This window comes from Pinus tabuliformis, chromosome 5_1 (genome assembly GCF_031772625.1).
Source record: "Pinus tabuliformis cultivar Carrire ecotype Pingquan chromosome 5_1, CPIR1, whole genome shotgun sequence".
NCBI classification, from domain to species: domain Eukaryota; kingdom Viridiplantae; phylum Streptophyta; class Pinopsida; order Pinales; family Pinaceae; genus Pinus; species Pinus tabuliformis.
This window is the reverse complement of record NC_142305.1, coordinates 74,786,003-74,800,805: the sequence shown is the minus strand read 5'-3', so window position 1 is coordinate 74,800,805 and position 14,803 is coordinate 74,786,003. Positions and strand designations below refer to the sequence as shown.

At 40.8% G+C, this 14,803-nt stretch overlaps 1 protein-coding gene across 5 annotated transcripts in view; it reads right to left on the bottom strand.

Annotated features, from left to right (window-relative positions):
- LOC149163515 (Exostosin family protein) overlaps nt 1-14,803 on the bottom strand; it is a 189,694-nt gene that overhangs the window by 135,463 nt on the left and 39,428 nt on the right. The window lies entirely within an intron of this gene.

Below are 14,803 nucleotides of genomic sequence, written 5' to 3'. Positions count from 1 at the left end.
TATTGATAGAAAAGCTCAATAGTTTATTAAACTATAAAATCACAAAGTCATCCAAAACTGAAATAAGCAGTAGAATATCTATTGAAAAAAGTGTTTGAGGACCACAAAGAGGGAAGCCTATAATATCCATTCAAGATCCTTACTCAGGAGCCAAAAGAAGATGGCTTGGTAAGCAATTTCTCAGAGGACCAGCATTAGACTCACAAAACTGAAAAAGATATGAGGTGTGCAATGCATTTCATTAAACATATGGTACACATAAATACAATTCTTAATGACCCTTGATTTCAAATTCCAAGAAGTCTCTTGGACTTCCCATGATTTTTCGTGTTCACTCGAGGCTTTTTGCCTTCCTCTCAAGTGAATAATAAAATTTCACATGCTCCCCTAAGGATTACACTTCCAACATTCTCCCACCTTAATCCGAAGGGGTGTATGTGAATCCAAGAAGAGAGCTGAAATACAGAGGTGGTTAACAGCCAATGGTTGGATTGTTTCCAGGGAAATCTGGAAATTATTACAGCAATTTATAAATCTGCACTCGGCCAAAAAATCTGAGAAATTCACCCACAGAAATCTGTCTCAAAATGTGTGCCAAAACAGCTCTGCACAGTGCGATTTTCGAGGCCTGTACAGAATCCGTACAGTACAGATTTGTATGGTGTAATGGTGTGATATAAGTTGTTGCTGTCCCACTGCCTGAAAACTGCTTCTCTGCTGCCTAGAACTTTGTGCCCAAAATCTGTGTATGGGCTGCCTTGAAATGCATGCCCTAGCTCGCCCTCCTTGCTGCCCCTGTAATTTTCTCCTACTGCAATCTTTTTCCCTCTTCCTCTTCAGCTCAAACCCTCACTTGTTCATGCAATGTGTCTCTTCCTCTCCTTAGATTTTCTTTTATAACTTTCCAATGACTAAAACCCTATCTCCAAAGTGATTGACAGTCAAGATCTAATCTTGATCACTTGAGATCAACAGTTGTGACTTAATCTCTCATTGACACAACTTAAGTCACCTTTTAATCATTATAAAGTAAAAGTCACTTTAACTTTATAAAATAAAGTTAATATCTAGAGAGTACCTTTTTGGACACTTCCACATGCTAGACACAAAGCCAATGTAGAAGTACTTGTTCGAGCTACAACTTTCGATATGGATGTGCTCTCTGAATCTTGTGGTTTAAGGAGGACCACAAGCCAAATGGAGTAGCAGAAGTTGAAGTCTTCTACTAGTGGTGGTTTAAGGTTGGCCACCAACTCTAGAACTTGGCTCAAAGCCATTTCTGGAACAATTTTGAATCTGGCTAAAAAGTGATGTCTTCTGCTAAATGGAAGTGCTCCCTAATGATGATTCAAACAGATAACCACAAATTGTTGTCTAGCATAAGCAGTGAGTATTCTACTAGTGGGAGGAGGTTTAAAATTGGCCACCAACCGAATCGTGCTCATGGAACATGAGTATGTCTCTGGCTACAGCTCTAACTCTGGTTGAGGCTCTGGTTCTGGCTATTACTCAGGCTTGCTTGATATCACTTCAAATTTAGTAGCTAACTATCAATTCCCCCCTTATCAGGTACAAGGTGAGAAGATGAAAATCTCTCCACTGCAAGACATCTCAATGCTCAAGAATGAACTTTGTAGTATTGACTAATTTATCTTCTTCATTGTTGAAAACCACTGCCCAGATGCAATCCATCCAAGGTGACTCTTTGCTCTTGCAGGAATCTTGTGTTTGCAACATCTATATTTGAAAGATGAGCATGTTTTCCACAATGCTCAAAAGGATGAAGATCATAACATTGATCTTTCATGTGGCCAACTCAATCACAATGTTGGCATTTGATAATATGAAGTGGATGTGGAATGGGTGAAGATAAGTTGTCGTAAAGAAACTCGGCACTCTAAAACTGGATTGGTTTGTAGTCGTCTAGAATGTGAAAGATCACTTCCTTTTCATATCCAAGACCGTTTTGGCTGCAAGTGGGTCTTCAAGAACAAGTATAAATCAAATGGCTCACTTGACAAGCACAAAGCAAGGCTCGTGGCAAAAGGATTTGCACAGAAAGAAGATGTCAAAATAGGCCACCATCCGGACTCTTTTTTCCTTGGCAGCTCAGAATGGATGGAAAGTCCATCAAATCAATGTAAAGACTATTTTCTTGAATGGAGGCTTGAAAGAAAATGTTTTCATGTGTCAACCAGAAGGTTTTATTCTAAGGGGTCAAGAACAGAAAGTATGCAAACTCATCAAATCCTTGTATGGCCTAAAACAAGCACCACAAACCTGGTACGAAAAATTGACTGAGCATCTTTCAAAATTAAATTTCAAACACTTTAGTCTTCACGATGCAGCTTTATTTGTCAAGTAAGTTGGCAAAATTGTTGTCTATCTTGTAGTATATGTAGATGATATGTTGATAACATGGAACAATGAAAACTATAGTGCATCCATAAAGAAAGAATTGAGGAAAGGATTTGAAATGAAAAATTTGGGACACCTTCATTACCACTTGGGCATTGAAGTGACCCAACATCAAAGGTATATATTCCTCTCTCAAAAGAAGTACATTGGAGAATTGTTGAACAAGTTTGGCATGGTTGAATGCAATCCTTTGTCCACTCCAATGGAACAAAATTTGAAGCTCACATCTAAAGAAGGAAATGAATTTGAGGATGCAACTAAGCATAGACAGGTTGTGGGAAGTCTTATCTACCTCACCACTACCAGACCAAATATTTCATTTGTTGTTGGAATCATTTCCAGGTTTATGCAAAAGCCTTGTGAAGGACATTGGTCTATTGCAAAAAGAGTTCTAAAGTACTTGAAAGGAACTCAATACTTTGGACTTAAATATTCACAGGTGGATGACTTTAGCTTGATTGGATATTTTGATTCAAACTTTGATGGAGATAAGAAAAATGGAGTGTCTAATTCAGGCTATGTTATAAGTCTCTTGGAGGTCACACCAATAGTCAGTTCCAACAAATTCCACAACAAACGCAGAATATGTGGTAGTTGCTGATGCAACCAAGGATATTGTGTGGCTCAAAAAATTCTTGAAGATTTGCAAAAGAAAAAAGTGAACTCTACTCCCCTTGTCATCGAAAATACTTCTACAATTAAATTGGCCAAGAATCCTATTACCCACTAAAATGGGTAACCCTATAGGAGAAAAGTTTTCTCTTATTCTTCACATCCAGTCAACCAGCCATGCAACCCTTGACAGCCACCACTAGATGATGACGTGCCATTATGTCTCTACCACCTACATTATCCATATGTTTCTCACCCATCTAGCAAGAGCACATAGACAAAGGGAGCCTTTCGATCAAAAAGTACTTTATTCATTTTGCAATCGAGTGCTTATACATGTTTATATTTGGGCATTTAACATAAATTATGGGGTGACTTGGAAGAAAGAGGGGTTTTGATAGTAATCTTGTTCCCTCACCTTAAATCGGTTGTTAACTTCAATCCTAGTCCAGTAGGACCTCCCCTAATGGCCCTGTTAGCCCCTGAGGTGCAGTGCTGCTATTTTTAGCGAAAATGTCCCCTGTTTTAGCTCCGATGGCCACGTCTCCTCTTGCTCCGCTTTGGCCATAAGCCAGACTTCAAAAATATTACTCCCACATCTATAATTGCATCGGGTCCTGATCCAAATATGCTCTCTAAGTCTTCAAAATCTCGTAAAATCATGCCAAAGAGCAAAACAATCGCATGAGAAGAGCCCTTAGAATGGCGGAGAAACACTAGCGGGAGGCCAAAAACAGTGAAAAACAGAGCAGCGGAGGCTTGAACAATGAATGCACAGCAGTCGTCAGATCTGGCCGATCAATGGTCCAGATCTGATCGGCAACACAACATAGCGCTCACCAAATGGCTCGGGGCTATCATGATATGTGATTGCGACTAATCGCATCGCGATATCGCAATCGAAGAAACATTATGGAGTGGGGCCTACACCCATACATGTATGCGATGCGGTAAGACCCGGACCCGAAAGGGTTCGTGAAGGGAAATATATAATATTTGAAGTCCGGAGGGAGCCAATTTTCACGTTATTTTCACAATTTTTAACGTATTTTTAAAATACAAAGGAGCAAGGCCGAAGTGACTTGCGATAGCGATGAGGACGGACCCGATAGAGGAATAGACCGTATTTAAGGACTTTTGAAGTCCGGAATGAACAGAGCTTGGCGGAATTTCACAATGTTGCAACGTTTCTCTGTGTAAAACAAAAAACAGTCATTTGTGGTATTCGAAAGGATTTTGAAGGCCCAAAGACCCATTCCGTTACATAACAGAGGCCGGGAGACAGATGGCCGGGAGACAAATGGCCGGAAAGGGAAAAAGACACAACACGATGCAGCCCACAACAAAAGCGATCATGGAGCATCGCTGGCACGAGCGAGCCACCTGACAGCGTGGCAAATTTACCAGAATTTGGTTACTATGTCGCTAGATAAAGAGACCTCTGAGCTCATGTATGACGAGTTATGGCATCAAGTAGTTAAAAAGGACAGAGGGGATAGATTGAGACCTCTTGAGCCTCAAAGGGTTCGAGAGCATTGTAAAAAGCCTATAAATGGCTGAAAGTTCAAAGTAATAGGGGTTCAACTTTTGGAGATTGTGGAGACTCTTATCCTCTCAGTGTCTCATCTTCATTCCAGTAATACAAGCTTCTTTTGTTGTTATATGTTCAATCCCCATCTTTCCCTCTGTTCTAAGCTTGCACTTGAATGGGTTATTCATGTTTTCTTCTGTCAAATGCCAGATAACTGTCATCTTATCTCTGCATTGATAAATTAGAGTTGTAAGCTTCATTTGCTTTCTGTAGTTAGCCATTCATATGTGTTTATGTATGCATCTGCTGGTACAGTCAGTGTTCTCCATCTATCCATTGAATCTATAATCTATTGAGCATTAGTGGTTGAAAGCCTTGTCTAGCTGAGGGTGTTCATGCATGTTTTGAGTGAAATAGAGTTGAAACGGTCATCTGACTTGATCCAAACCCCAATCCATTCCAATAGTTCAGAGAACGATATTGAAGATTTATATGTTTCCAGGCATCTCCGAGCTACAACCTAGGAGAGCTTCCTGGAGTGCTAACATAATTGGCGCCATTGCCGGGGAGAGGAGACTGAAGCTCAGCTTTCCTGGGAGACGACACAGATCCATCTTTGATGATAGATAAAGTCTGGACGCTTTTTCGGTTGTAATCATCTATCTTGCGACTCTACTAGAGGACGAACCTCTCGACGACTCTACTTCATAGTTTTGGCTCAGTTTGTGAGGCATACTCAGAGAAATCCTCAGAAGACACAAGCTGGCCCAGTACCTGACCCTGAAAGAATCATCAAAGAAAGAAAGGCGTTGCAGAAAGGAGCATCAGGTTCAAGTAGTTCCAAACAATATTCTATATCTTCAAGAAAATCCTATAATAAAACAAATACATGTTGAGAGTATAACTTCTAATACTAGCAGCGAAGAAAAGATCTCAAAGATTCATAGAGCTCCTTATTCTTTAGGTTCTCCTTTCGTTGTAAGCCCAAAGGAAGCCTGTCCTCCTATCCATCATACTCCTTTAGTCTTATCAGTCACTCCTCAACCCTCTGTCATTTAGACTTCCAGTACCCTTATAGCCACCACAGCTATGGTAGGTCCACAAGCACCTACCAAAATGTAAAGAATCGTAGCTGCTAGGTATGGACCTCTAGTACTGCCCAGTCCTTTGAATGCCATGCCTTCTGGAGAATATCAAAAGTATAGGCCTAAGTTCATTTGACTAAAGGTGTTTCAGCTGAGGAACATCTTGAATCATTCTATAGCTATGCTGATAACTTGGACATTAGTGAAGATGATGTATGGATGAGAGTCTTTGTCCAAAGTCTAGATGGAGAGGCTAGAAAATGGTTCAGAGAACTGACCCCAAGGTTTATAGCAGATATTAAGGCTTTAGATGATGCATTCCTAAAGCATCGGGGGGATAAGAAGGATCTACTCTACTACCACACCGAGTTTGGGAACTTAAAGAGGGAAAATGGTGAGTTGTTGTATGAATTCAATAAGAGGTTTAACCGCATGTATAGCAAGATACCAGCTGAAGTAAAACCCACCACTACCTTTGTTAAACTCACCTATGCCAGTGCCTTTGATTCTGACTTTTGTCTACTGTTGAGGGAGAGACGATGTGCTACCTTGGCTGATATGAAGGACGCAGCCTTGGAAGTAGAATCAAACATCATGGCTGCAGAGAAGCTCAAGGGGAATGTTGATAGAAGGAGACAGAGGGGCGAATCTTCATCATCTTCAGATCCCGAGATAGATAAAATGACCAAGATGATAGAGTCATTCGCCTCTGAAATCTCCAAATTAAAGGTTGCGCAGCACCCTGGGAAAGGAAGAATTCCTAATATCTTCGCTCCTAGAAATCGAAATCCATATAGAAGAGCTAATGCGCAGTTGCAGATTTTGCAAAGAAGCAAAGATGCCAATGAAGACCAAAGGGTGAAGACCCCTTTCCAGAATGTAGTCATGGAAGAAGAGCAGTGTGAAGAAGACGATGAGATCCATTGTTTGGAAGACAAAGGCACTGCCTCCTTTTTGACCTCAACTGCATATAAAAAGTCATTATTCAATGACCATATCAACCAAGAATGGGATGGCTAAGCTGTTCTGCAAACTGAAGATTGGCACAAATATGATCTGAGGTCGAAGATGAATAATGCTAAGGAAACTCCTGTTCAAAGCGTTGTTGTCCCTGCAGTACAGCAAGCTAAAAAGCAGAAACGACCGGCAGTTGATCCCATCATCCTCAAAGCTCCAGCTCACAAGGTAAGAGGCCTTGACAAGTCTCCTCCTTTCAGTTTTAAATTAGAAATTCAGAAGCTAAACATACCTATACCTTTGACTGAACTAGTGAAAAATGAGTCTTTCAAGAGATCTATCCTCGAGGCCCTTGAGCCTAAAGCCATCCAAGCCTCCACTGACTATGTAAATCTGCAAGACGACAAACCAGTTGTTGTCCTCAGCCCAATGATTGAAAATTGTGATGACAGCTCCCCATCATTCTATGTTTCTTTGACTATTCATGACAAAATCCTTCACAACTGCCTTCTGGACACAGGAGCCAGCCATAATCTAATGCCCAAGGCTGTCATGGACGAGTTGGGTCTTGACATTATCATGACCTGTTTTCTTTTGACTCTAGAAAAGTGAAATGTTTGGGATTAATCAAAGACCTAGCCATCACCTTCTCTCAGCTGCCCATGAAGAGCATGATGATGGATATTGTGGTAACAGATGTACCCCCCCAAGTTTGGCATGTTGCTCTCCAGAAGTTGGATCAAGAGATTAGGTGGAACATTGCAAAATGATTTGTCCTATGCTACTGTCCCATTTTTTGGAGGTGGGAGTAGAAGATTATACAGAGAAGATCAGTTGGCTTATATCATCAGTGATGAAAGGAATCCCACTAATCATCCCATCTATGCTGTCAACACTGATTTTGGAGCCTGTATTCTTCAGATTGAGGAATCCCAGTTGGCCTCCACGCAGCTTAAGAAACCAGTTTGCCAAATCACAGAAGAAGAAGCCCCACAAATTTTGGGACATGTTCTTTGATGGAGCCTGCTCTAAGGAAGCTGCAGGGGCAGGTGTAGTCCTTGTGTCCCCCCAATGTTTTAAAAAACGGTCGGCTCGGAACCGACTCAGCCAAGTTGGTTCGAGCCAGGCCTGAAAATTGCAACTCGGCCAAGTAACCGGTTCGGCCAGCCGGGTTAATACCGAGCTGGCCGAGTTGTCTAACAACTCGGTCGTCTTGGTATTAACCCAGCTGGCTCGGTCGAGTCCGTATCAACCTGGCCGGGTTATGTACAGCAGCCCGGTCACTTTAAAAAATGCGATTTTTTTAAAAAGAGTTATTAATTGCTGAGTGTGGGGGACTCCAAAGCAATTTAGTTTTTGTTTTGTTGGTCTTTGGGGTCCATTCCCCTCTCCCAAACCCTATTTAACCCACTCAAACCCTCTCATTCTCTCATAGCCATCTCATGCATTTGAGTGAGAATTTCAGTGAGAGTTTGAGGAATTGTTGAATTTGTTTTTGGAGTAGCAATGAGGAGTCTTGGGCAAGCATTCTAGCTGGAGTGAGGAGCTTCTTGGGCAGCCATTTGGAGTAGCATTGAGGAGTTGGTTTCTTGGAGCAAGCTTGAGAAGGCAGTTTGTCCTTGGAGGCATTTTTTTCACTTGTACAAATCTGTTTTTGCTTATTAAATTTTATGTGCAAATCTAGAAATCCTAAAGAGTGTTTTTTGTGAAAGAAATGAACATTGAATCAATGTTTGTTTTCATTTTCAAATTGTTTGCTTTCATTTCCAAGTCAAAAAATGGCACCTAGAGTGAAAGATGTTGCTTGGGCATATGTTGAAATGGTTGAAAGTCAAATGCATTGCAAATTTTGCCATAGGAAAATTAAGGAAGGTCCTGGGGGCATTAATAGGCTGAAACAACACTTGGCGGGGATTAGAGGCCAAATTACTCCATGTACCTCACTAGAAATTTGGGAGATTAGGAAGGAATTGTTCAACTTTGAGAAGTTTAAAGAATATAAGGCTAGGCAAAAAGAGTTAGAGGCTGAAATTGGGAGGAAGAGGAATATACAGAAAAATGACGGCTACCAACCCCCATTTTGATTTTGAGGGTTCTTCCCCTATCCCTTGTACTGATGCATCCAACCCCTTCCGATATGTTCCTCCCTCTTTTGAGTCTATTCAAGAAAAGGGAAAGGGTAGAATGAAAAAGGGTGATATGAATATCAAAAGTTATTTCACTCCCTCCTCTCCATCAAATGCACATGGTCCTCAAGCTAGTAGAAGTCAAATGCAACCCACTTTAGATGACCATTGGAAGAAAGAATTGAGTGAGATTGCTTGTGATTACATAGCTAGATGGTGGTATGATGTTGATATCCCCTTCAATGCTTCCCATTCACCATATTATGAGCCTATGTTTGATGCCATACATGCTGCTGGAAAAGGCTTCAAAGGCCCTACTATGCATGAGCTAAGGGGGTAACGTTTGTAGAAAGAAATTTTAATCCATTAATGACTATTTGAAAGATTTCAAGGACTCATGGGCAAGAACAAGATGTACCATCATGTCAAATGGATGGACTGATCAAAGAAACCGTACCATCATAAACTTTCTTATCCTCTGCCCACGGGGAACCATGTTTCTAAAATCAGTTGATGCATCTGATAAGGTAAAAGGGGCAACTGTTGTTTCAGCTATTGGATCAGGTTGTTGAGGAGGTGGGGGTGGCTAATGTTGTTCAAGTCATCACAGATAATGCCTCTAACTATGTTCTTGTTGGTAAATTGTTAGAGGAAAAACACAAGACCATCTTTTGGACCCCCTGTGTTGCACATTGCATAGACCTCATGCTTGAGGATATTGGAAAATTAGATTGGGTCAAAAACACTATAGATCATGCCAAAAGCATAACAAAATTTATCTACAATCATTCATGGATTTTGAGCCTCGTGAGGAAACACATTGGGGGTAGGGATATTATTAGGCCTGCCATCACTAGATTTGCTACTCATTTTTTGACATTGCAATCTATGCTTTCACAACATAGAAACTTGCAAAAGATGTTTTCTAGTGAAGAATGGAATCTAAGCCAGTGGTCTCACAAATTGGAAGGCAAAGAATTGAAAAAGAAATTTAATGAAGAAATATTTTGGAGAAAGGCAGCAGAGATTGTGAAGCTTGTTGAGCCACTGGTTAAGGTGTTGCGGTTGGTGGATGGGGAAAGATTGGCTATGGGCTTCATTTATGAGGCTATGGATCAAGCAAAGGAGCAAATAAAGAGGGCATACAAGGATAAAGTGGCTAAGTATGGGCCCATTTGGGCAATCATTGATGAAAGATGGAACAATCAACTCCATCGCCCTATACATGCAGCTAGGTATTTTTTGAACCCACGGTATCATTATAAAGCTAAGGAGACAGGAGCTTTGAGGGGGGAGGTTAGAGATGGACTGATTGACTGCATTGATTGCATGATCCCATTGGAGTCTGATCAGCTGGAGATACACCGACAGGTCACGACCTTCACCAATGCCTCGGGTACCTTTGGGAAGAACCTAGCAAAGATTGCAAGAGAAGCAGATGAGTCAGGTAAACAAAAATTTCAATTTTCAAATTCTTAATAGTTTTTTTGTTAAATCGTTTACAATTTGAAAGTTGGATATAATTTGTAATTTTGTTGTGCTAACTCATTACACTCCTATGTTTTTTGCAGCACAATGGTGGGAGGCTTTTGGTAGCCATTGTCCTGAATTGCAAATGTTTGCAATTCATATTTTGAGTCAAACTTGCAGTGCTACTGGGTGTGAGCGCAATTGGTCTGTCTTTGAGAGGATTCACACAAAGAAGAAAAATAGTTTCGATCAAAAACGGTTAAATGATCTAGTCAATGTCCAATACAACCTCCGGCTCAGACACAACCAATTGTTGAACAAAAGACCTGATTCAAATCCCATTGTGTTGGAAGACATTGATCCAACATCAAATTGGGTAGTGGAGAGTCATCCAACAGAATTTGCTTCTGATGAGGATATGGATTTTGAATTACAGACAATAGCATCACTCGAACATAATGTTCAGTTGAATGCAGATCCTGATCCACTTGTACCAACCTCAGCCTCACAGCGAGAAAGTCCTCCAGTTGCAGGCGCTTCCTCTGCTCAGCCACGACAAAAGCGCATATCTCATCTATCTCAACTTGCATCTGTTGCACAGCCTGCTAGTGCTACCACTTCTACAGTTGCAGTTGGAGAAGATGATGAGGAGGAGCCATAGGGCCCCCCGTCTGACTCGGATGATGATCCAGAGATTGATCCACATGATCTTGGCTCCTCTGGCAGTAGCTACTAGCCAGTGGTACTGGTCACAGTGTACTTTTGTTGTAGAGGCCATTTCTAGCCTCCTTGGTTATGTGTTTTTGTTTTGATCATGTATGTATTAGACAGTGCACTAGGTGCCATTTTGATATAATGGATATATTCATGAGCCTACCTTGATCATATGTTGTCTTCCATCTATATTCTAATGCTGTGTGTTTGGAAACATGAATGAAAATCTTTAAAATTGTGTTTTTTTATAAATAAAAATAAATATTTAATGTATTTTTTACAACGACCGAGTCATTGAAATCGAGCTGGCCGAGTTGATACCGAGTCGAAGTTGGAGTTGGAGTCGACCCTCGACCGAGTCGGTGTCAGAGTCGAAGTTTTAAAACATTGTGTCCCCCACACAGGAATGCATTCATTTATCTTTCAAATTAACTTTTCAGGTCACAAATAACATAGCAGAGTACGAAGCCTTGATATTGGGCTTAAACGCTGCTAAAGAAATGGGCATCAAAGGTCTGAAGGTGTTTGGAGATGCAGACCTTATCATTCAGCAGGTCAACAAAACTTTCCAAGCAAAGCATCCAAGGCTGAAAGCATACAGAGATGAGGTATGGAAGCTCAAGGATTCTTTTAATAGTTTCAGCATTTCTTACATCCCTAGAATGAAGAACCAGCTTGCTGATTCCCTTGTTGTGTTTGCTAGCACGTTTATTCCTCCTTTGCCTCCTAAATTGACTTATGAAGTTCAGGTGAAATATAGACCATCTTTGCCAAACAATGTCAAATACTGGAAAGTTTTTGAAGATGATGATGAAATTAATAGGTTTTTACAAGTCATTGATGAATTTTCTGAAATGCACATTGACCAAGAAAACGAAACCAATGAAGAATGCAACCAGTCCAAGCTAAAGGACGAGATTGGCCGGGAAAGCATTGTCCAGCTGCCTAGTAACTATATACCCAAAGGATTGGTGCCCCTAGAGAAGTTGTTTGATCATAATGATATACCTTATAAGCCTGCCAAAAAAGAAAACGAGTCTATTGTTCATAGACATAATGTAGGGAGTCCAGCCCATCCAAAGCAAATAAATCTATCCACTCACTTGTCTTCTGAACAAAGTTCCGAGTATTGCACCCTGATGAAACGATTTGCTGATATTTTTGCTTGGGAATATAGTGATCTTAAGACCTATGACACCAACATCATTCAGCATAAGATTCCGCTAGAGAAGAACACCATCCCTTTTAAGCAGAAATTAAGACCTATCAACCCTCTCTTATTGCCTTTGATTGAAAAGGAAATCAAGAAGTTGTTGGATGCCAGATCTTAGTTCCCCTACGGTATTCAAAGTGGATAGATAACCTTGTGGTAGCAAGAAAGAAGAATGGAGAAATCAAGCTTTGTGTTGACTTCAGGAATCTGAACAAATGCTCTAAAAAAGACAACTACCCCCTGCCTAAGATGGAACACTTGCTGCAAAAAGTTTCAAGGGCTAAAGTCATGTCTTTCTTATATGGATTTTCAGGTTACAATCAAATTGTTGTACATCCAGAAGATCAGGAAAAGACCGCCTTCACTACTCCTTGGAGCACTTTCATGTACTCCAAAATGCCTTTTGGACTGATGAATGTTGGAGCTAGTTTTCAAAGGGCCATGGACATAGCCTTTGTGGGAGAGAAGGACAAGTTTGCCCTTATTTACCTTGATGACATAACAGTGTTTTCCAGCAGTCACAAGGACCATTTGCAGCATTTGAAGAAGGTGTTTCTAAAGTGCAGACGGTTTGGAATTTCCGTGAACCCAAAGAAGTCACAGTTTTCTCTAGAAGAAGGCAAACTTCTGGGACATATTGTTTCTGCTGAAGGTGTGAAGATCAATCCAACAAGATTTCAAGCAATTCAGACATTGTCCATCCCAAGGTCAAAAAGGAACATTCAATCTTTCCTGGGTAAGATTAACTTTGCCAGGAGATTTATTCCAAACTTCGCAGAGCTAGTGAAGCACATCACTTCCATGCTGAAGAAAGGATCAGAAATAAAATGGACAGATGGTGCAAGAAGCTCTTTTGAAGCCATCAAACAAGCTATCATGGAAGCTCCCACTCTAATCCGCCCAGATTATACTAGGGAGTTTTATATCTTCTCTTTTGCCTCTTATGATACACTTGCAGCGGTTCTATTGTAGAAAAACGATGAAGGCGTGGAACACCCTATGGCCTTTTTCAGCAAAACTCTAGGGGACGCTGAACTAAAGTATGACCTTATTGAAAAACAAGCTTATGCTCTTATAAAACCTTTAAAGGCATTCAGAATTTATATTCTGCATTCCATAGTGACTGCATATGTACCGTCAGCCTCAGTAAAAGATGTTCTAACTCAGTCGGATATTGACGGAAAGAGAGCTAAACAGATTGCAAAAATCATATAGTTCAACATAGAGGTGAAGCCCACCAAGCTTGTCAAAGGCCAAGGCTTGGCTAAGCTTATGGCTGAAGAAAATTGTAGTTTGTTAGACATCAATTGCGTGGGTTCAAATTCAGGTGGTGAGCAGACAGAGGAAGCAGCAGTAGAGCGAGAGCATAATCAGTGATTGGTTGAAAATCTAGCCACCTGTGAATGGTATTCCAGTGCAGTTCATTTTTTGCGGAAGCTAGAAGTCCCTCTAGGGTATAGCTCAAGTCAAGCCTGGGCCATTAAGCTCAGATCAGCCAAATTCTGCATTAATGAAAACCTGCTCTATTGGAAAGACCCATCAAGGATCCTCTTGAGATGTCTAGACAAAGGACAATTTATGGAAGTCACGCACCAGTTCCATTCTAGCATCTGCAGAGGGCATCATTATTGGAAAACTACGGCCCACAAGATCCTGAGAGCTGGGTATTATTGGCCTACCTTGTTCTCTGATGTGTTTTCTCTTGTGAAATCTTGTGACAAATGCCAGAGGTTTGCAGGAAGACAACAGCTAAAATCTCTGCCCTTGAAGCCAGTACACGTCAATGGTCCCTTCCAGCAGTGGGGCTTGGACTTCATAAGTGAGATCAATCCACATTCCAGTGGCCATCACAAATAGACCTTGGTAGCCACTGATTATTTCACCAAATGGATTGAGGCCATACCCACTAAAAATTTTAATCATCAGGTTATCATAAAGTTCTTGAATGAGAATATTTTCACTAGATTTGGTTTCCTGACCAAACTAGTCACTGATAATGCAGCAACTTTCAGGGCAAAAAAATTGGTGGAAATGTGTGAATCCATGGGCATTCAGTTGGTGCATTCTACCTCATATTAACCTCAAGGCAATGGCCTGGCAGAATCATCTAACAAGAGTCTTGTAAGAATAATCAAAAAACTGTTGGAGGACAACAAAAAGAATTGGGATTCCAAGTTGAAGTTTGCACCATTGGCTGACAAAGTTACTAACAAAAAATCCATAGGAAATTCTCCATTTAAGCTGGTTTATGGCACTGATGTTGTTTTTCCTATCCAGTTGATTTTCCCTGTGGCCAAATTCTTGCAAGAAGAACAGGATGAAGAGAATGGCATAGCAAGGAGAATGAGTAACTTGGTTGAATTACAGCAGATTAGCGAACAACTGGTTGAGAAGTCAAGAATTCATCAGAAGAAGATCAAAAAAACCTTTGATAGAAAGGCAAAAATAGACAGTTTTCAGGTTGGTGACTGGGTTCTCAAATGGGATGCATTGAAGGAAAAGAAGGGCAACCATGGTAAACTTGATGCCTTATGGAGGGGGAAGGTGTTTTTGATGGCCCAGTCAATGGGCGGTTTTTAAAACTTTACTTCATATGAGGCTTTAAGGCCTTAATATTGTAATAGGTTTTTTCAACTTTTGTTTTCTATGCAAATAAACTCCATGCCCAATGGAACAC